The 21,655-nt window shown below is 48.3% G+C and overlaps 2 long non-coding RNA genes across 6 annotated transcripts in view; both read right to left on the bottom strand.

Annotated features, from left to right (window-relative positions):
- LOC102900985 overlaps positions 1 to 21,655 on the bottom strand; it is an 807,705-nt gene that overhangs the window by 669,878 nt on the left and 116,172 nt on the right. The window lies entirely within an intron of this gene.
- LOC123382247 lies at positions 248 to 15,585 on the bottom strand. Its single transcript, XR_006590337.1, has 5 exons — positions 15,171 to 15,585; positions 12,479 to 12,607; positions 12,167 to 12,261; positions 2,794 to 2,926; positions 248 to 2,182 (listed from the first exon to the last, which is right to left on the bottom strand). It is a non-coding gene; the product is annotated as an uncharacterized LOC123382247 (long non-coding RNA).

Here is a 21,655-nt window from a genome sequence, read left to right on the forward strand (position 1 = left end):
GTTGTGAAGGCGCCACCAGCGATGGGGCCAGCTTCTCTTCAGTTCTCCCCAGAAACAAAACAGATGAAGAAGTCTCACCGTCATCGCTTTTAGAAGCCAGCCCAGAGACCGCAGGGAGAACCTTCACGGACCCTCGACAGTGCCTGGGACTGCAGTTCGGAAGCCACCAGCCCAGGAAAGGCCACCGCCCAAGAGCGGCTTTATCCATTATCCAATGCTGCCTCCTTCAGCCGGCCTTCTGCAGGTGTACTTTCTCTCCCAAAGGAACGCGGTTGCTAACTTTCTTGTTTTTGTCGCCAGGGCTTTAAGAGTGTGGTGGCAGGACGCTCGGTGGCCCTTGACCACTCCCTGTGAGGCAACTTCAAAGTCAGGTTGCAGACTCTTTCCCTCATGACGAACGGGCAACATGGCAGTTTGTTTTCTTATGCCTCTGCCATCTTAAACGGTTCATAATTGCCACAATCTCTCTGAAATCAGTTGTTTCTACAATTAATGACTGATTTCACAGGGCATTAACCATCCCCAGTAACAGTTCATTAACTGCTGGCAAGCGGGAATATGCCGCCGTTCGAAGGCACTTACGCTGCGTTCAGAGGACCCGTGCCCGCAGGGAAATAACAAGGAAGACGGCCTTTCTGGGCACCTGGAGTCACGGCGCAGGGTCGCAGATCCCCGCAAGATACTTTTGGTGTCTCCAGTCGGGCCTGAAGCTGCGGCCAGGCGGCCAAGATGCCAGGGGGTGGCGCTGGGACCAGAGTGGGAAGGAACCGTGGCCCGTGACGGGGAGGACTACAGCAGTCCACTACAAGCTCCCGTGATTAGTGAAGGCAGGTGGTGGCAGTCCGCGGAGGGGGACAGCAGGAGGTCCGTGCAAAGGGCAAAAGGGAAGGTGACTGCTGCTTGCAGGGGCTCCAAGCTATTGCCTGCCCCCACACGCTGGACCTGAAGCTTCTCTAGAGCAAGAGGCGCACTCCGGCACGGCATCCCCGGGGCCTAGCCCAGTACCTGGCACAGGCTACGTGTCGAGTAAGTGAACAAACTAGAGGCAGAGGGGAGTTCGAGGCCAGAGCGAGCCTTGCTGAGTACAGAATAGAGACCTACACCTACAGGGAAGCGGAGGCAAACCCTTATGCATGAGCTGGGCCAAATGGAGACCTAGAACGGGCTTGAGAGCACGCTCTCCAGACTCTGCGTTCCAGGCTGGTATTGAGCTGGCTTCCACTACGAGCTACGGGGTGGCTCAACTTTCTAATGGTCCTACCTTGGCAAGGCTGGCACGGGAACTGAACGGGCCTGGGGAGCCCACTGGCGAAGGTCCATACCAGTGCACCACCAGGAGAGGGTGACTGGGGAGGTAATGTTCCCCAAATACGGTGTAACCCTATAGTGGCCAACGAGACCTCCATTTTGGCCCCCATTACGCCTTCAGCCTCACCCCAAACTCTTCTCTTTCCTTGCTTCTATCACACTGGCTTCCTCCTACATGCCATATTGTTTCCCACTTTTGGGCCTCTGCACACACTATGGTCTCTGAATCTAATGTGTTCCCCTTCCTTTGGTTCAGCTGATGCCTGGATGTCTCCTGAACTGAGCTCTCACTGTCTCTGCCAGAGAAATCTCCATCGGAAACACTCTTAGTACTCGGTGCCCTTTGTAGCACAGGTGCAACTTGTCAGTGTTGTGTTGCCGTGTGGTTAATGTTGTCATTCTCACTCACAATCAAACTCCAGATAACCCACGTGCACTGTGTTCAGCCCTGTTTCTCCAGTGCCTAGCACCATGCCTGGAACACAGTAGGTTTTCAAAACATTTTTGCTAAATGAATGAAGGCATGTGAACGGGTCCTTCATTTTCCAGTGGGTGACAAGATTGGAGTCAATGAACTGGAGGAATCTGCCACATCCTTCAGCAAACAGGCTGTCTTCACGACATACACCTTTGACCATCTTAGGGGAGTATGAAGATTTTCTGGAAATAATCATTAAAAGACAAAGCAAATCAAGGCCAGAAATGGCTTGTTTTCACCCTGTGTGTTGTCTTTTGCCTATTCAGGCTAAAACAGCACATTTCCTGGGAGGCTGGGTATCTTTACAGATGAATTCACCACTTGGAAGCATTTGACAAAGGTTGACTTGTTCCCATCTAAGTTGACACCCTTTCCTGGGTTTCATGGGTCTCTGGCCTGAAAAATACATTGAAAACATCTCAAAGCCTTAGTAAAGTTAAATTGGAATCCGTTGACTTCATCTTTATGGTGGGCATTGCAAATCACTTTCAGGATCAGTGTGTTTTGGGTTTTGTTTTTATTTTTGTTTGCGCCCCTAAAAAACGGAAAGAAGAAGAAATACGCCCCAGGGGAGGCTCACGGCTGGCTGGGACTGTTGGGAGTTTTGTCATCTGAAGCTCCACTCGGGGCAGAAGGGGGCCAGGATTAGGGGGCAAAGCAGCAAATGAGCTCAGAGAGGCAGGAACAAAAGCTGAAAGAGGTGACCTCACCTCACAGGGCCAAAGGAACAAAGCTCCCACCCAGCCCTCGGCCACACTGCTTCAGCTTGGTCCCGGTCTTTGTAACCACAGCTTAACAGTTTACGTGGGTGACGTGCACAGTGCTTTCACGTTCATTAACTCATTTGATCCTCACAACTCGGGGGAGGAGACTGGGGCAGGACTTTGTCGGCTGGGAGAAAAACAGAAACTCAGCTTGCAAGGGACAGTGACCCACTCTTTTGACCCCCTCGACCAGTTTTCATTGTCGTATGTAACCCTTCCTACCAGCTTCAAAATAATACTTACTGAGAACTTGCTCTGTTAACACCAAAGACTCTGCAAAATGTGTTACACGCATTATCGTATTTAATCCTCTCAATAACACCATGAGGGTGTGTACTTCCTTCATGAGGCCGCTGGAATGAATCACCACAAGTTTCTGTGAACAATGGAAATTTAGTCTCTCAGAGCTCTGGAAACCGAAGTCCAAAGTCGGTGTCGCTGGCTAAAATCAAGGTGCCAGAAAGGCTGCTTCTTTCTGGAAGCTCTGGGGCAGAATCCCTTCCTTGCCTCTCCCAGCTTCCACTGGCTGCTGCCATCCCTTGGCTTGCGGCCCCATCATTCCAGTTTCCAAGGCCAGCATATTTAAATCCCTCTCTGTATTCATCTCCGTCCTCTGTGTCTCCTCCTCTGTGTGTCTGTGAAATGTGCTTCTGCCTCCCTCTGTGAGGATCCTTGTGATAGCACTAAGAGCCCACCTGGATTATCCAGGATCATCTTCCCCTCTCAAGATCCTGAACTTTAATCGTACCCACAAAGTCCCTTTTCCCACTGAAGCTAAAACTTGCAGGTTCCGGGGATCGGGACACGCGTATCTTTTCAGCCTGTCACAGGCAGGTAATGTTCTTCCCGCTGCGCAGGCAGAGGAAACTGAGGCATGAGAGATGAAATCACACGCCCAAGGAGATGAGACTAGGGCTTGACCCAGTCACTGTCACCAAAGCCCACTAAGCCGTAACACTTTCCGAACTTGCCTATCACCCGCGCGCTCTTCTTAAAGAAACAAAAGACAACTCCAAAGACAGTCTAATTATTCTCCTCCGGGCATTAAGTCTGAGGTTAGCAGGGACTGTGGCCAAGGAAGCACAGTGCCCAGGAAAGAAGCCTCAGTCCCCCTCCCACACACACACACGCCGGACCACTCATCTTACTCTGTGAACAAGTGAGTCGCTTCGGAGAGGCTCTCAGCTTGAGAACCACATCTTGTTTCCCGCGAAAGCCTTCTCAAGGCGTAGCCCCCTCACCTCGCCCCGTCTTCCCACGCCAGCTGTCACCCAGCAGAGGTGTGGGGAACAGTTTTCATTCTTGTGGAACATACCCAGGGAAGGCCAGATATTCGTGGTTCCTGGATTAAGGGAAATGTTTCCTTTGGAGCTGCTTTCCTACAGAAATGTATTACTGCGTGGATTCAAGTCTCCTCACTTTCTAATAAAACTATTACCACTTTAGGTCCAAACTGGTAATGGGAATCTGTAAGGGATCCAGCTTTACAAAAGCTTCCAGAATTTGTATCATACCAGCAACTATATATGCATGGATAGAGGTGAGAAGACACACACACACACACACACACACACACACACACACACACATTTCCTCAGCCTCACACTGCATCCTCTGGAACTATCTCAGAAGGGAGGTACCATCCAGGCCCCCTTGCCACTCCTCCATCGTGAGCAGAGTCACAGCAGGCCCAGAAGTGACAGGCCCTGTGGAAAATGGAATGAACACGCACACTGACTCAGCCTCAGACCTCACAGATCCAGCAGGACTGAATGCAACTGTCGAGAGCTCATCTTCTCGGGGTTCCAAGTCCGCAGCCCAGCCATTGCGAACCCCCGACACAGCACTTCAGAAGGATGATCGGGGAACTGAAACTCTGGGTGAGAACGTGAGAACAAAAAATGAGGCCACAGACAGGGAAGAGCTCAAAAACAAGTCACAGGCAGATGTGATTAAGAGGCAAAAGGAGGATTTCAGAGCACTTCTCTCTGTATGGGCAAAGAGGAGAGGACTGATGCTCGAGATGAATATAATACTGCCGGGGACCAAAACAGTCAACTTCCGAAGTCTCCAGGAGCCTCTTTCAGGCCATTCAGAGTTACTACAGGTGACGTCAAAGGATAAAACTAACTTACAGCAACACCCTTAACTCTGCCATTTGATCACCGAACAGCAAGGTCCCCAACTGATTACTCTCGAGTGACTGTGAGTCCTTTACCACCACCAGGGACCACTGTCGAGCCAGGGGGCTGGCCCCACATGCCACGCTGTAGGACAGAAGGCAGTGCTGTGTCCTACTGTGAGTGTCCTCACAGAGCCATCTCAGAGCGTCTGGGACCCAAATCACATACTCGCTTCAACATACAAATGAGTCCTTCGAAGCCACAGCTCCTTAGTATCAGATGAAGCCCTTTTAGGCCCACAACCTCCGGGCAAGGCATCCAATCAAATTTTGCATCAGGATTTGAGATCAGGGTTCAAATCCCCAGGGGGCCTCGTACAGACCCTGAGAGCCATCCCACACCTCCTGGGGAACCATGCTGGCCAAAATCAGTCCCGTGCCCCCCTAAGTCCCAGATCTCTCTGACTTTGTGTCTTCTCACCCGTGTGTAATGGGCTTAAGAATCTGCCCCTGGCCATCAGGAAGGTCCTGTGAAGAATACATATATGAGAGTGCTCCGTAAACTAAAATGTTTTATTTAGACAGAGTAAAGAATGATAAATTTTCCACTGAAGAAAGAGTACTATACAAAAAGATTATTTTCGGAGCGTGTGGGTGGCTCAGTCGGTTGAGCGTCCGACTTCAGCTCAGGTCATGATCTCACAGTCTGTGAGTTCGAGCCCCACATTGGGCTCTGTGCTGACAGCTCAGAGCCTGGAACCTGCTTCAGATTCTATGTCTCCCTCTCTCTCCGCCCTCCCCCCTGCTCACATTCTGTCCCTCTCTCTTTCAAAAATAAACATTAAAAAAAAATTTTTTTAAGATTATTTTCTAAAGCAATTGCATGGTAATTCATCAAAACTGTTTAATGCTATTCAACTAAAGTTTGGCTGCAGTTGAAAAGATGGTCTTTTAAAACTAAGGCTTGGGTTGCCCCCCTATTAGGAAGACAGCTCTATTCAGGAAAGCAGGAGACCCACGTCGGCTAGAAACTGACCTCTGGGTCAGGGTTTACCCCGCGATTGTTAAATTTGCCCCTCGCCGATACTGTCCCAAAGAAGACCTCTCCAGTGTAATGACTTGCATTTGCACCCATTCTTGCTAAGCCAGAGGAGGAGCACACCCGGGCTTTTGCACACCAGGCCTTGCTCCTGCAGGGTGCAGCCCACATCGCTCCACCAGAAGAAGCCTTGCACTGCTTGTCCAGACAGGCAGGTATGGCAAAGTGTGTTCCAAAGCCGAGGCAAGATGGGAAGAAGTTGCCTCCCTCTCACCCAACAGGGAGCTCTGCCCCTTGGGTAAAGGATGCATCAGAATTCAATGTCTGCACAGGATAGATAAGGATATGCCAGATATTTGCGAGAATTAGAAAAAGAGCTTCCCTCCAGGTGGGACAATGTTTTCAAATGTACCTCGTTCTCTGAGCGGCATGGCCCTGGAACCAGAGTCTCCAGCTTAATTAGGATCCAAAGTAATCGCCTTGGTCTACAAGGTCCTTGCCTGTCAAGTACCCGTGTACCCGAGGAAACTCCTCATGGGGTTTCTGCCTACTCCTTGGTCGTGCCGGCCACTTGCATACCTTTGCCCTTGACTTCCCTCTGCCAGGAACGTCCTCTCCTCAAGCCTCGCCTACTTTTTTATCTAGAAAACCCCTATTCACCCTTCAAGATCCAACAAAGTCCGCCCCTTCAGTGGAGGCTTCTCCCTGCTCTCAGCCTTGCTTCATCCTTGATTCCTTGGAGGCCAGCCCAGCGCCTAGCACGAAGTGAGCGCTTGCACCTGCTGGGTGAAGGAAGGAATCTGTCATTTAAGCCCCCTGGGCAGCCTGCATATATCTTGGTAAGCCTCCCAATGCCCCATGTTTGAGCATGTATCACTTTGTACTATAAATGTGAGTTCTTAAGGGGGAGGATCTGTGTCCTTTAAGTTCTGCATCCCTGAAATCCAGCAGAGAGCGCATAACATGCTTGTCGAACTGAAGGTATTCAAAGCGAGGATCTGTAAGAGCAATCCACTTCAAAATTTTTATTTCTGGCAAACTGGTCCACATCTGACATTCAGCAGAATGAGAATCCTAAGATGAAAGGTCTGTGCCACTCACTAGGGCTGATGACTTTCCTTAAGAGAAGCGCCCGCTCAGAAGGTCCACATCAGACTCCTCTGAGCTATGTGCCATTGACCTTACTCTGAAGGATAGACACAGCAGGCCATAGGACACAGAAGGCACTGCAGACGGGATTGGGTTTCCTAACTCCCGTCTTTAAACTTTGTTGACTGTTGCTTTAAATATTTATAACCCAAGCAGGAAGTTTGGCTGGAATGGAGAAGAGTGGGGGAGGAGGATCTGTTTCCCTCTGCCTCGATGATGCTGGCTGGCGGAGTGCGCCCTCGCACTGCCCTTCCACGTCTTGGCCGCTGGCCCCCAAATGTCAGCCCATCCACGGCGGGTGGGGCGACTGTGTGGGGATTTTTAAATGACGGTTTTGTTTTTATCCACAGCTATTTTTCCTAGTCTCGGGATGTACTGTTGACCCAGTCAGGCAACAGGGACACAATGCAGAAAATTGTCACTTGACCCATCCCTGCGTGGAGGGGCCCAGCCATTATGTAAAAAGGCACAAAAGCTTCGCTTGGGGCCAAAAATTCCAAGTCAATGCTGAGTGGGCTGGGAAGTTAGAAGTGGGATGCCTCAGAGGGATGATAGGTTTTCTCTCTGGTTTTTTTTTGTTTTGTTTTGTTTTGTTTTGTTTTTAGGAGAGAGACGGAATCTTCCAGATAGGGCCTGCTCAATAGTTCTCAGCAGAAATAAATACTGCAAGAAAGATAAGCCCTGACAATCACCACTGTTTATGTAGAATCTCTGGCAAACGGCATCCAACTCAGCGAGTTTTCAAATATGCATCACCCTGCCGCAACAGTCCCTCCCCACACTATTTCCAGCTAGTGGATTTTGTTTAGGACCGTTTTCATGATTTGCACTCGTTCTGTAAGCAACACGAGGACCGACTCCAAAAGAAAAGCTAATCAGGGCTCTACCCAGAGACCCTGCAATCGAAGTCAGATGTGCTGAAGGAAAAATTAATGGAAACACAGAAGGGAAGGGCGCGATGCTGATTTCATAGCAGAGAGGAGGAGCTGACGGGAGGGGATCTGCGCCGGGCAGAGGCTCCGAGGGAATATTCCAGCTGTGCCATCGCACATTGTATTCATCATGCACGAGGCAACATCTGTATAAAACATCGGACGTTCCCGGGGCCCAAACATCAGGGGTAAAGAAAGCGTGTTTGAAGAAGGGGGTGAAAAGCAGAGTGGTTTGTGCGGCCAACAAATAGCCGCGAATAGCCACTCGAGCGGGTGAAAGGAGACACTGGCGCTCAGCTCTGTGTCTTTCGAGCAGTTCTGCGGAGCGTAGCAGGTTGAGTGAGAACCAGCTCGGTCACATGGTAGTAAAAACAAAACAACACCAGCAATACAAGGCCTTTGGACAGTACCCCTGGAGGTGACCTTCACTTCTGGCTCAGACCGCGAGGTACCACGTAGGTGAAAGTGTGACTTGGGATATAAACCAACGAGAGTCTCGTGAGCGATGAAATCACGGACGAAATAAGATCTCTCACAACCGCGGAGGTGTGTGCCCACAACACGAACGAATGGGAAGAGCCAAAATGTTTTTGAGCTCACAGATGGTGCCGTATTAGCCGACTTATTCATTCTAAGTGTGAGAAAGGAGCTTTTTAATCCTAAAAAATTGGAGACACTCATTCAGCCCGCCATAAATTATGTGATTGTAGCCAATCAGTGCTGTCAAGTTAAGCATTCTTTCATTAAAGATAAAAACGTCTTCAAAAGACAGCAAAGCCTAAACCACCCTCCGGTGAAAGCTCTGATACTGGTGATCTCTTCCCTGATTTTTTGGCAATCTGTCTTTCCATTTCAGGACCAGTTAAAATGGCACATCTACTGATGAAAAAGTCTCATGAGGTTAGCTCCAACCTTCCCCTGACTTTATCTTACACCTCTTTTCGTGTATCTACATGTACTCTTTTGATGTTTAAAGGCACGCATATGCGTGTGGATAAAATACACATCACAGCCCACATACAGACACATAATAGTTGCCGTATCCATTCACCCAAATCAGATTGGAGAGAATTAGCACATTTAACAGCTTTCATTTAAGGGAACAAGATGCATCACAAAGGCGACCTAATAAAGACTTCATTTAAAAAGAATCTCCAAAAACATATGCACCCTGCCACCAGCTAAAGGTCACATGCTTTATCCCATACATCTGCCTCCTACCTCTAAAAATATAAATAGAAAGCTATTCAATTTAAAAATTCAATTTATAAATTGCTCTGCTATGCTCTGTAACCACCATTAATAAATGATAATTGACTTCACCGTTCTGTAACCACCTTTGTTTCACTCGGGATACGTAGTCAATTACCTAGCAATAATGACGGCCGCATGCTATGTTACTGCTTAATTTCACAGGCCTGGGGACGTTTCCGGATAAGGAGAGAACACAGGCAAAACGGCAAGTTTCTCCCTGTCCTTAACATAGCTCAGCGGTCCCATCAGAGGGGTGGGGTGGTCAGAGGAGGGAGCCGCTCCTGCACTCATGCATCCTTCAGCAGGAGGCAGAGCATGGGATGGAAAGCAGGTGGGCACAGCAAAACAAAACCCGTTTAGTGATCTCGCAGCATCCCTCATCCCGCACTTGTAAACCGGCCTCCCTGACCTCTAACAACCAGGGAAATCAGACGTTGGCTCTGCACAGAGAGAACCTTCTGCCACTCTGTTTCATGTCGAATTCCAATCCCGCCCCCAGGAGCTGCTTTTTCATTTCACTGCTGCCCTCCTCTCGTCACCGGACCTGCCTCTGCATCCCCCTGCGGATCCACTTTTATCTTGGCGACACAGGGCAGAGTCTGCCTCCTCCAGTTCTGCTCTCAAGGACGGTTTCTGCTGAAGGCTCTCACGAAATGTGGCGGCTATTTCCTCGCTGAGAAGTGTCTCTGCAGCACAGAGTGAAATGTCTGCTAGGAGATCAGGCAAACCTGAGAGATTCCAGAGGTCATGGACTCTGGATTCTTCCTCCCATCCGACTTACCATCAGCCATTTCAGGAGGGGCTACGGACGGAGCTGTGATCACCACCACTCCCGAACTCTTATGTCGAAGCCCTACCCGCCAGGGTGATGGCATTTGGCGATGAGGCCTTCAGGAGGTGACTGGGTTTAGAGGAGGCCTTGAGGTGCAACTCCCTGGTGGGATTAGTGCTCTTATAAAAAGAGACACCAGGGGGCTTGTTCTCTCTCTCCACCACGCGAGTGCACGGATGGCTGGAAGGTGGCCGCCTGTAAGCCCGCAAGAGGGTTCTCAACAGAACCCAGCCATGCCTGGTACCCTGATCTCTGACTTCCAGCCTGCAGAACTGCAAGAAATAAAGGTCTATTATTTAAGCCACCTGGCCCGCAGACTACGACAGGAGGTTAAAAACAAAGACTCAAAATAAAAATCCAGCTAAAAATACCAGACATCTGTGCCTTCCCCCAAGTCTGAATTCCCACTACGTGACTCATGCTGTCACCTCAGCAAGTGACTCTGCTTCTCTGGGCCTCAGTTTCCTCATCTGTTAAATGCAAATGGGTACCCCCACCTGTGTCTCCACCACAGAGGGCTGCAATGAGAAATCAAAAATCATCAAAACAGGGCAATAAATACTCAGCACAGTGCCGGGCATGGAGTAAACTTTCGATAAATAAAATCAAGCCATCCCATAAGAATGTGCTGAGAAAAAAAAAACACAGTAAGAAGCAACACCTTATGAAAAAAATTGAATAAAATTTTCGGGTGACCGTTGGTGCGCCAACCACCTGGAAGCCGCAAGGACGCAGCACCCCCCGGCAACTCACCTCTACCCCCACAGAGCAGCATCTGCCCTCCACCGCACCACGGCCCGAGAGACGCCAAAGCCCCAACCCGCAGATGAAGTCCATGTGGCTCTCTGAAGTCCAAGTATGAGCTCATCCCCTCCCTCACCTCGTACCCCCGAACCCCGCTATCAGCCAGTGACTCTGTTTTCACTTCGGCATCAACATCTGGTGCCTCTAATTCTATCAACACCCAAGCATATGGAAGGAACAACAAGACCCAGCAACGTGAACCATTATTTTTAAAAAACAAACTGGGTCCTAAATACCAATTGATTGCTAAAAGGGCACTTACTGAGGTTTATTAAGTACATAGAACATAAATCTGTTTGGCATGTAATTAATTCAAAATTACAGGAACACTAAATGTGTAATTAAATCTACATGGAATGTTTAGGCCTTTAGCTGGCATTTACAAAGGAAGCTACAGGAAATTTATTAGCTAGCAATTTATTGTTCAAAATACTGGCAAATCATGAGTATGTTGATTGAAATCTAGCTTGCTGTCAGTCTGATGTTATGTGCCAATTAGAGGTTCGAAGCCTTGCAAACACAAGTCTGTGGCTAAGAATGCTAAAAAGAGGGTTCGTCAGTTACAGCTAAGTTTGCTCTTTCCAGCAGCCTCAACAAGTGTCTTGACTCCCCTGGTGGATAAGGACACGCGGGGCATTCCTTCAAAGTACTGAAGTACTTAACCGACACAGTCAAACGTGACACACAGGTGATCTGGGTGAGGTAAAAGCAACGTTAGATTTGGAATCCTCACCTGTCCACAGACTTCACTGTGTTTCCCCAGAGCAAAGATTTTCTCCGACCTGCTTGAAGTCAAAAGTGTAATACGAGTGGGGGGCCTGGGTGGCTCAGTCAGTTGAAGTCAGCCAACTTCAAACTTCAGCCCAGGTGGTGATTTCTGGTCTGTGAGTTCGAGCCCCGCGTCAGGCTCTGTGCTGACAGCTCGGAGTCCAGAGCCTGCTTTGGATTCTGTGTCTCCCTCTCTCTCTGTTCCTCCCCCGCTCACACTCTGTCTCTCTCTCTCTCTCTCTCTCTCTCTGTCTCAAAAATAAAGATTGGAAATTTTTTTTTAAGTGTAATATGAGAAATGTATAAAATGAAAGACTCCAAAGTCATTCCAGACCCTTCTCTGCTCAATTCTAGGCTCTGCAGCAGGTTAGGACTAGAGAAGACTACCCAGTGTCCAGAGCTGGCTTGGCCCTCAGTTGACAGTGTGTTTCACAGGTGCCAACAATCAGCATGGGTACAGGGCCTCTGGGGCACTCTGCGGGAAACAGCCCCAGCAACACCACCTCCTGAATGCTCCTGGAAGACTTTGAGAGTGGAGCAACCAAGTACAGCACCACGCTCCTCAAACCTGGGGAGGACTCTGTTCCAGTGCTCCCAGTGAGCCCAGTCTCCAATCTTTTATTTGACAGTTGGGTAAGAAATGTTACCTTCAGCTGCTGTGTTCTGAAGTGGCCGTAGGTCCTAAGCGCTAGGTTTTGCAGAAGAATCCCCCTTACCTTTAATTAGAAGGGATCGGAGTTTCTACACATTCCATCTGTGTTCACTAGGGTTTCATTCAGCTGCGAGGAATATAAAGATCCAGCCACAGTATCTGCAAAACCAAGGGTGTGCTTTTTCCTCACACAAAAAGAAACTTGGAGAACCATGGTCCAGTGCTGGTGCAGAGACTGATAGCATCATGCTCCACCCGTCCCTATCCTTGGCTCTGTCATTTTAAGGGGCTCCTTCGTCAGCTCATGGCCACAAAATGGCTGCTGCAGCCCCACCCATCATACCTGTACTCCAGTAGAGATGAAAAAGAGTGATACCTCATCATCTGGCCTTGAAGGTCATTGTGACAACAACAGTACTGGGAAAGCAAAAGAACTCCCAAGAACTCCACAGCAGACATATCCCTGCATCTCCCAATAGCCACTGCATCCAATTGCCACATCTAGCTGGAAGGTGACATTCGAGAAGGGTGTTGTAATAGACATTGAGCCAGTCTCCCCCCTCACCCCTTTTACATTCAGCCCCGGTGACAAGCTATTCAGTGTTTGGTGTGGAGTGGAAACTCATATAGGTCAAATGCATCTCTGAGACGCTCCAGAAACCACTTCCCCAGTTTGTTCAACCAAACACTATGCCAGACACGGGAAATACAAAAGCGAACAGGTCAAATACTTGCTGCTTTAAAACAAAAAACAAAAACAAAACTGCATTTTGGATGAATAGGCCAGGATCCCAGAGTTGAAAGAGATACCACACGAGCCTATGCTTCCCAAAGAACTATCTACAACGATGCGAGAGGCCATCAAAGGCCAACACCACAGCCACCAGCCCGGTGTGCCCAGCTGGCACTTGAAACATGGCTCATGTGACTGAGGAACTCAATCTATTATTTGGATTCCCATTCATTTAAATTCATATTTAAATAGTCACATGTGGATACTGTCTATCATACTGAACGTCGCAGGGTCTATACATCTTGTAGACACACATTAAAAAACCAGAGGCTCTCATTTCATTCATTTATTTGGGAAAACAATTAAGCTTATTTATTTACTTTGAGAGATACAGAAGGAGAGCCAGCAGTGGAGGGCCGGAGAGAGAGGGAGAGAGAGAATCCCAAGCAAGCCTCCATGCTGTCAGCTCAGAGACCGACGTGGGACTCAAACTCACACACCGTGAGACCATGACCTGAACCGAAATTCAGAGACGACGCTTAACCGACTGAGCCACCCAGGCGCCTCCAGAGGATCTCATTTTGATAGAAGGATGCCCAAATGGCCACGGAAGCCTAGAGGTAGAAGCCAATTTCTAGTCAGTGTGAGTGGAAAAAAGAGAGGATGGATTATTTAATCTGGGTTTTGTAAGATGTATAGGAGTTTGCCACCTGGTAAGAGAAGGTTAAGGGAAAGCATTGCAAGCAGACAGAAAATTGTGTACAGAGAAAAAGGGAAGAAAATGAGGGTCAGAAGAGACCCTGAGCCAGAACAACCTAGTTAAGACGCTCCCAAATTGCCGACTCACAGAAACTCAGATAATCTATGTTTTTTACCTTAGATCACTATATTCTGGGGTAATTTGTTATACGGCAATAGGTAACAAATACAAGACAAAACACCATAGTGTGCATGCACTAACTTCATTCTGTGCACAGCGAAGGGGAATCAGAACGTAACAGAGGTGGTGCTGTGGCTCAGGAGACAAGACAGAAAGGCCTAGGAAATGTACGTATACCAAGCTTGTCTCTCTAACACATCCTGCCTCGGCCTCTAGGGAAGCCCCAGAGGGGGCACCTGGGTGGCTCAGTAGGTTAAGCACCTGACTCTTGATTTCAGCTCGGGTCACCACCTCACATTCGTGAGTTTGAGCTCAGGCAGCCCACATTGGGCTCTGCACTGACAGCACGGAGCTTGTTTGGGATTCTCTCTCTCTCCCTCTCTCTCTGGCCCTCCACAGCTCTCTCACTCTCTCTCAAAATAAATAAATAAGCATTTAAAAATAAATAAAAAGCCCCAGAGGCTCTAGACAGCCAGGGCTTCTGAGCCTTCCCAGCCCTGACTGGCCCATAAGCTTTCTGTGCCTAGAAGGCCATTTAATTTCAAGAGCAACGTTTCAGAGGACACTAAGTTAGCCTCCCTAACCATGGTCCCTGCAAGCAATTACCTTTTCTTTCTGGATAACATGCCAACAAGCATTTTAAGGGCAGAACTCCTATTTTTAACTTCCATATGCCAAGCTGAGAAAAGGACTTTATGCAAATATAGCAAAAAAATATATATACCCTCCCAAAAGTCATCATCATTAGGCTTATTTCAAAATCAGATCTAATATTAATTCCCAGGCAATAACACCCTTCGGAATGAAAAGATTTGATTACTCTATAGGAATTCTAATGAATAGCAGCCGCCACTCCTCTATGCAAACCCACTCCCACTCTCTAAGCATTTTAAAGAATTTTTCTTTTCTTTATTTATTTCTTTTTTTTTTTTTAAGTAACATCATATAGAGTTCGGAGACACCAGCTAGAAAACATCCTGGCTTCAGAACTGGAAGGTCATGACCCTCGGGAGGCCCGGTGACAGGGGCCAGAGAGCATGTGGGACAAGTGGAAGGCATGGACGCTTCTCTGCACGACTTAGGGCCAGTCCCTTTCCACCACAGGCAGGGTCTCTAGAGCAAATATATCCACTGGTCATAAACTCCAGTTCCAGACCAACCACCAAACAGTAGGGAGGCAGGAAACATGAAGTAGCTATTTAAACTCAGGGCTATGGGTTTTCTTTTTTTTTTTTTTTTAATTAGCCTCCTATTTAAGCCCAAAACTGGTGTAGGCAGATACAACCAGCAAGTGTCAGCAGTATGACCTTGGTGTCCACAGGCCAGAGGAATCTGTTTCTCATGAAGTTTCATAAAACCTCAGGATATGAGCACTGAAGGGTCCCGGCAGTGACTGGAGGCAACCCTCCCTTTCACCAATAAGGAACTTAAGGCCGGGGAGTGGAGGGGACTCACCCCAAACTGCATGCATGTTGACCCAGCTGGAGCAGAAGCTCGGGCTTTCTCCAGCGATTCCGAAGAGTTAAGTCCAACACTCCCTGGATCCAGTCTCAGAGGGGTGATAACACAACAAAGGATGATGACTCGTGCGAGCTGACTGGGAACTGTGCATCTTAAGAAGGGATGCTTCTTGCTTCTGACTGATAGGGCTCTGTTAGGAAATCTACTTTCTTCTGCCCCAAACTACTTTAGTTCCAGGACCAAGGCAGATGGGTACAAATCTCATTCGCATGAAGCCCCATCAACATTCCTGTGGGACAAAACAATAGTGGGAAACCAGCCGTGAGGTGTCTCTACCAGCCACCACAGTTGACAAGTTATAGGATCTTCGAGAAAAGGTTTGGAAGGACTATTTCAGGCGGCAAGACTGTAGATGTGCTGTGCGCCCCCCCCCCCACCCCGCCAGCCCCCAGGCATGCAGCCTGCTCTCCTGGACCGGCTTCTCGGTGCCTCCCGGCAGAGAACAGATTTCTGTCTTTGCTCTTCTCTTTCTGTGACTGAAAAACTCATGCACACATACGGGAAAAAATGAAAATATAACAATAGCCTATACAAAGAGGTTAATTCTCTTTCAAACTCCTGAACCCAGGCCCTCCCTGCCTCTAGATGCAAGCATGATTCACCATATTTTATTTCATGCCTATGCGTATATCTCCTTTTCTTTCCACCAAGGGGAACATTCCAAACTCATAACGCCTTTGGTATTTTTCACTCAACAAAAGAGCTTTGAGATCTTTCCATGTCACCGTATAGAGATCCACTTTATTCTTTTTTCATGAGTTCATAATATCCCATTGTTTAAATATACAATCATTTATTTACCATTCTCTTATTAATGAACATCCTGATTCTTTCTAATCTTCTGTTTCTCAAGTCGAGGCTGAGAGGACCGTCTCAGCACAGGTCTGGAGCAGAAGTCCCATGGCAGGCTTGTGCAGGATGGACATCTTTAAATCAGGGACGGGATGTTAGGTCAGCCCGGTAATCGCAGCGCCTCTGTAGTAGAAAGCTGCCCAGGTTTCCACCTCAACCTGGCTTCTTGTGCCTGCTTCCTCCCTCCCCCTGCCCTTCCTCCTGTCTTCAGATGGTCGGTCTCCTCCACAAAACCCCCATGCTCCTCTGAGTCCCGCCATACGAGCCTGAGTCCTGCCATACGAACCCGCCTCCCTATGTAGAGGAAAGCAATTCATTACATGTCTGCTAAAGAGCCCATAAGTGCATGAACGGGTGAGGGAGTGAAGAGCAGCCACTTAGTAAGGGTCTCCCAGTTTTCGGTGGATTTTAACCCTTTTAACAGGAAGATACCAGATCTCTCCCTTCTTGAGTGTGTACGAAGATGTCTTCCCTTAGGTCATGCCCATGTTCTTCAGGGCGACCTTATAGGTGCAGAAGGAGCGGACAGCGCACCTGGACCCTCCCAGGCCAGTGGCCACCGTGTGCGTGCACGCGCACGTGTGCACGCGTGCATACCGAGCAAGAAGCAGGCCATTCCATAAACAACAAAAACAACAAAAGCAGACTGCCCGTGACCTTCAGAAGAACGCCGCGTCCCCCCCACCCCGCCCCCAGTGAAGGCTGTCTGCAGGACTGCCTGGGGCTCTTTTGTTCGGGGCTGATTGGAGCTGTCATGGACACAGTGCATCTCCCAGTGGCAGCTTGCTGTAAACCAGGCAAGCTCTGTATGGATGCCCTGCCCGGAATTCACTCTGGCAAACAACCCGGGCCTTACTCCTCCGACGAGGGGAGAGTTTGCCGGAGATAAGGAATCGTGGCAGCTGAAAACCACAACAGCTTATGCTGATGACTAAGGAAGTGCCAGGCACAATCCGAAGAGCTTTGTACACAATCACACAGCTGATCGCCACCCAGCGCCGTCGTACTGCCATCATCCCAGTTACAGAGCAGGAAACCAAGGCACAGGGGTTGAGTAACTTGTTCAGAGTCCCACAGCTGGTAAGTGCCAGACGTGAAGCAGGAATCTAGGCCCAGGGCTATTTCCCACTAGGCTGGGGGCAGGGGTGGGGGTGTCTGTCCACACTGCAGGCACTGCTCTGAGCAATCTACACTTATCTCCAGAGGTCTCTCCAGCAGCCCCGTGAAGCGGGAACCATGAATAACTCCTTTTGCCAATAAGGACACAGGAGGTCACCTCAATAAGCCTGTGGAAGATCCCGCTGCTAGTAATTAAGCTTGGGAACCCAGATTCCTTCGGCTCCAAAGCTGGTGCTCAGAACCACTGCTCTGCACCACTTCTGATCCCGCTGCCCCTTCCCACCCCCTAACCCTCCCTCCCACCTGCAACAGCTGCCCTCATGTTTTGCGTTTAAACCACAAATAGCATCTTGTACCTGATCCTGGGACTTCAGCAAACTTCAGCGAACCTCAAGGGCTTGTGAAACCTTTTGGTTTTAAAAACAGTCAGTGGCTAACACTATGGATAGAGACATACAGGCTATCAGAAACACAATAAACTTGGAAGTAGATGAGAGGCTACCAATTGGCCCCCGGTTCCAAGGAGACAATGGTAATAGGTATCACTTTGTGAGTGCTTATTGCCACATACTGTTCTAGATGCTTAACCTTTAAAACTCACTCAGGGATGCCTGGTAGGCTCGGTCGGTGAAGTGTCTGGCTCTTGGTTTTGGCTCAGGTCATGATTTCACAGTTTGTGGGACTGAACCCAATGTCGGGCTCTGCACCGACAGCCTGGAGCCTACTTGGGATTCTCTCTCTCTCCCTCTGTCTCTGCCCCTCCCCTGCTCACACATGCATATTCTGTGTCTCTCAAAATAAATAAACATTTTGAAAAAATTTAAACAAAAGTCATTTAATTCTCTCAACTACCTTCTAAAGTCGGTAGCACTGTCTTCATTTCACGGGAAAGACAAGGCACAGAGAGGTTCAATAAGCCGCCCAGAGTCACGCAGCTTATAAGAGCAGGACCAGGAGTCAAGGCCAGGCAGTCTGGCTCTGGAGTTGGCTTGCCAGACTTAGCAAATTACAATCACACACAGCCACACACACACACACACACACACACACACACACACACACACAGTCATTGTTTCAGTATACAAATGTTGCACGCCACATCCCTGCTCCTCCACAGCCTATGTGATGCACACAGTGTGCTTCCCTATACGTGCAGTGTGTGATAGGCTCACCTTGGCCAAAGATCCTAAGTGGGGGAGATACCCACCACCTGTCCCAACCCCTGTAACCACACCAAGACTGGAGACCCCCTCTCCAGCACCCCCCATTTCCCCATCTGCCAGCACAAAGGATAAACACACACCCCTGTCCCCACATAGGGCACCCTCCCGGCCCCGTGTAGCTCGTGATGATAAAGAGAGGGCTCTTTATCCACCTCTGGACCACGGAGCTTGTCCGTGCAGCCAGTAGCTGCTTTCTGTGTGTCGCATGTGCCCAACGCAGGTGAGGCTGACGCTCCCCTTGAGCTTGGAAAGGAGTGGAGGGCACCGAAGGGCCCTCCTACCCTTCACGGGGCGTCCTGAACAGGAGACCTGGGCTTCAGTCTAGGATGTGGGCGCAGCAGTGGGTGAGGCTCCTCTGAAAGTAACAGAACAAAAAGAGCCTCGGGGCCGTGTATCTGGCGGGAGGGCCAGCAGAGCTCTGGGGGCTGGGGCGGGGCAGGGTAACCCTCAAAGCAAGCAAGCGTAGAGCGCAGCTCAGAGACGAGGCCGATTCTCTAGATACCTACAGGGCCTGCTGCGGCGCGTGTGTGTGGATCCAGATGTGGATTTCGAGATTGCCATTTGGGGTGCTTCCTGGGGCTAAGAACCATGAAGACACATGTCCCCCCTGCAGTTTTATGACCATGTTTAGCAATGAGTGATGCTGAACAGAACAGAACAGAACAGAACCGTTCTGCGGTGAGCGCCCAGGCCTCACAGACGCTGCCTCCCTCCTCCCCAGAGCGGGGCTGGTGGAGGCACAGACCTCCTCTCTGCCCCCAAAGCTTTCGGTTTCCACAAAAGGGATTCTCAGCAAAACAGCATCCTGGCCACAGGTAATCGCGGCCGCTTTCTCTTTAAATAGCTTCTTTGTAACCACAAACATGTATGTTTTTCATAAAGCTCTGGAAATTGTACTAGGCCCTGGGGAGGTACCAAGTGGAAACGCGGGTGCCGTGAGATTAGAACTCCACTACTCCAGAGGTACACTGTGCTGTTTGTAACAATTATAATAATACACCTGTACCACCATTGTCAGTGTGGACCAGCCACACGGGGGCTCATTAGTATTGTATTAGGGCTGCATGGGGAAACAGATAATGGCCCATAATGAAAAATGCCAAATTTTCTATATAATAAAAATGAACTTGATTAATGAAAATCACTTTCAGGGAAAGAGTTACAGCGTTGTTAGAAATAAAAAATGATGTATTAATCCGACATTCTTACAGATGGTCCCAACCTCCTGACAACTGCTATTCATTTGAGATGCTATTAGCATGCATAATTATGCTAATTAAGTTGTAATTAAGCACCAATTCTTCAGAGGGCTTTTTTTGTCTATCATTTAATACAACTCAGTTGCAAAGAGAGTGCTTAAAGCTTTGTACAGTGTTTCATTCAAAAGGGGTTCCCAAATTTCTTAGCAAAGATTTAGCAGCTGAGCCATGGATAGGAGCTCTAATCCTTGTTTTGGTTAAAGAAAAGTCAGTAAATACCAGCGGGGTCTGCCAGTTGTTGATAAAATAATGAACGCTTTCTGCTAAAATGAGCACGGTTCAAACCAGGGCAATTACAATGAGAACAAAATGTATAATTATCAGTAGTGATAGAACCATTGTCCTATTACATGGTCGTTTTTATTCTTTTTATTTGAAAAGAGGGGACTTAAGGAGTACATTCAATGAGAAATAATTAGAAAAAATGGCATTCAATATTTTATTAGAAGTAAAATAAATCAGAAAGCTAAGGCTATCTCATGGGGGGAGGGGATATGCATAGAGAAGGAATCAGTGATTTTGTTTCCAGTTCCAAAGGTTATTGAGATAAACATTTTAAAAAGAACACCAGAAACTGATAAAGTGCACTTAAATGGTCTTTTCAACTCAACTATCTACAGAGGCAAAAGCAGACTTTTTAGTGGAGACGTTGGTTAAACTGGCAATTCCAAAGATAAAAGTGTACCTGCAGTTTGACTGAATTCTCCCACTTTTGTTCCCAAATATTTACTGTGTATGAGTATGCTGGATGCAGATTCGAGATCTGTTTTGTTTTCTCACTAGTTCAGCTGTGATGAAGCCAGAAACAGCCAAGGAGCTTAGAACAAAAGGGAATAAAGGGCTTGAGAACAGTGTTTGAAGGAGGAGTTAGCAGGGTCCGTTTTCCCGGGACGCCAGCACCCTGTCACCTTCCTTGCAAAGCAGAGAAATCTGTTTCCCGTGAGCTGCCTTGTCATCTTTGTTCTACCCTGAGCTGAGGGGGCAGAATCAATAAACAGACCTTGAGGAGCCCGGACTCTCCCTGAATGTAACTTTAAGCGACTTATTTAAAAGAAAACCAAGAGCCTATACCATTGCAACCCTATATCCCAACTGCCACTTAAACAACGATCAGAGTTTAAAAAAAAAAAAAAATAGCTCCAGGAGGGAGCATTTGAAATACCGTTATGCCAAATCTTGGCAACCCATCTCCCTCCCTCTTCTAAGCGTGGCATTAAAAAAGTAAACACACACTTTTTCTTTGAAATGAGCTTTGCCTGTCTTTTCTGTTTCAATCTCTATTTGGACATGGTCTTTGCATTTAATTTAATTTTAAGCCTCTGGAAAATGAACTCCTCGGGTAGTATGCTCTGCAGAAACCACTCATTTTGTCTAGTCTCTACTCTCTCTGCCTGTAGGCCAGCGCAGGAGGGAAGTAGCTTACAGAAGAACATTGTACCGGAGGGTGGGAGGGGCAGCTGGTGGCCTGCCTCTGCCGCAGTGTAACATTCACCAAAGTGTCCAGCCATGCGCCCTCATCTGTAAAATGGAACGCCCAGTAGCTGCTCTGGATGGTTCACATGGAGGACCAGACAAGGAAATATACAGGCAAGGTGAACACAATGCCCCGTTACATCCAACGTGTGGGATTTCTGCTCAACAAAGATGTCAGGTGTTACTGAGACCCTCTGATGCTGAATGTCCAGATGCGTCCACACCACAGACACAAATACACTTTTCATTTGTTCATTCATTCAACAAATGTTTACTATGTATCTACAATGTGTTCTATAGAGTTTGAAATGTTGGGGATACAGCCGTGAACACGTTGCCACATTTAAATAAGATGCCAGATATAAGGGCTACGGAGAAAATAAAACAGAGTGACGTGATAATTACTGGATTCAGGGAGTTGCTTTTGATAGTATGGTCAGGAAAGATAGTCCTCTCTGAGATGGTGACATTTAGCAAGACTGGGAATGGCAGA

Source organism: Felis catus, chromosome E2 (genome assembly GCF_018350175.1).
Source record: "Felis catus isolate Fca126 chromosome E2, F.catus_Fca126_mat1.0, whole genome shotgun sequence".
In the NCBI taxonomy this organism is placed as follows: Eukaryota; Metazoa; Chordata; class Mammalia; order Carnivora; family Felidae; genus Felis; species Felis catus.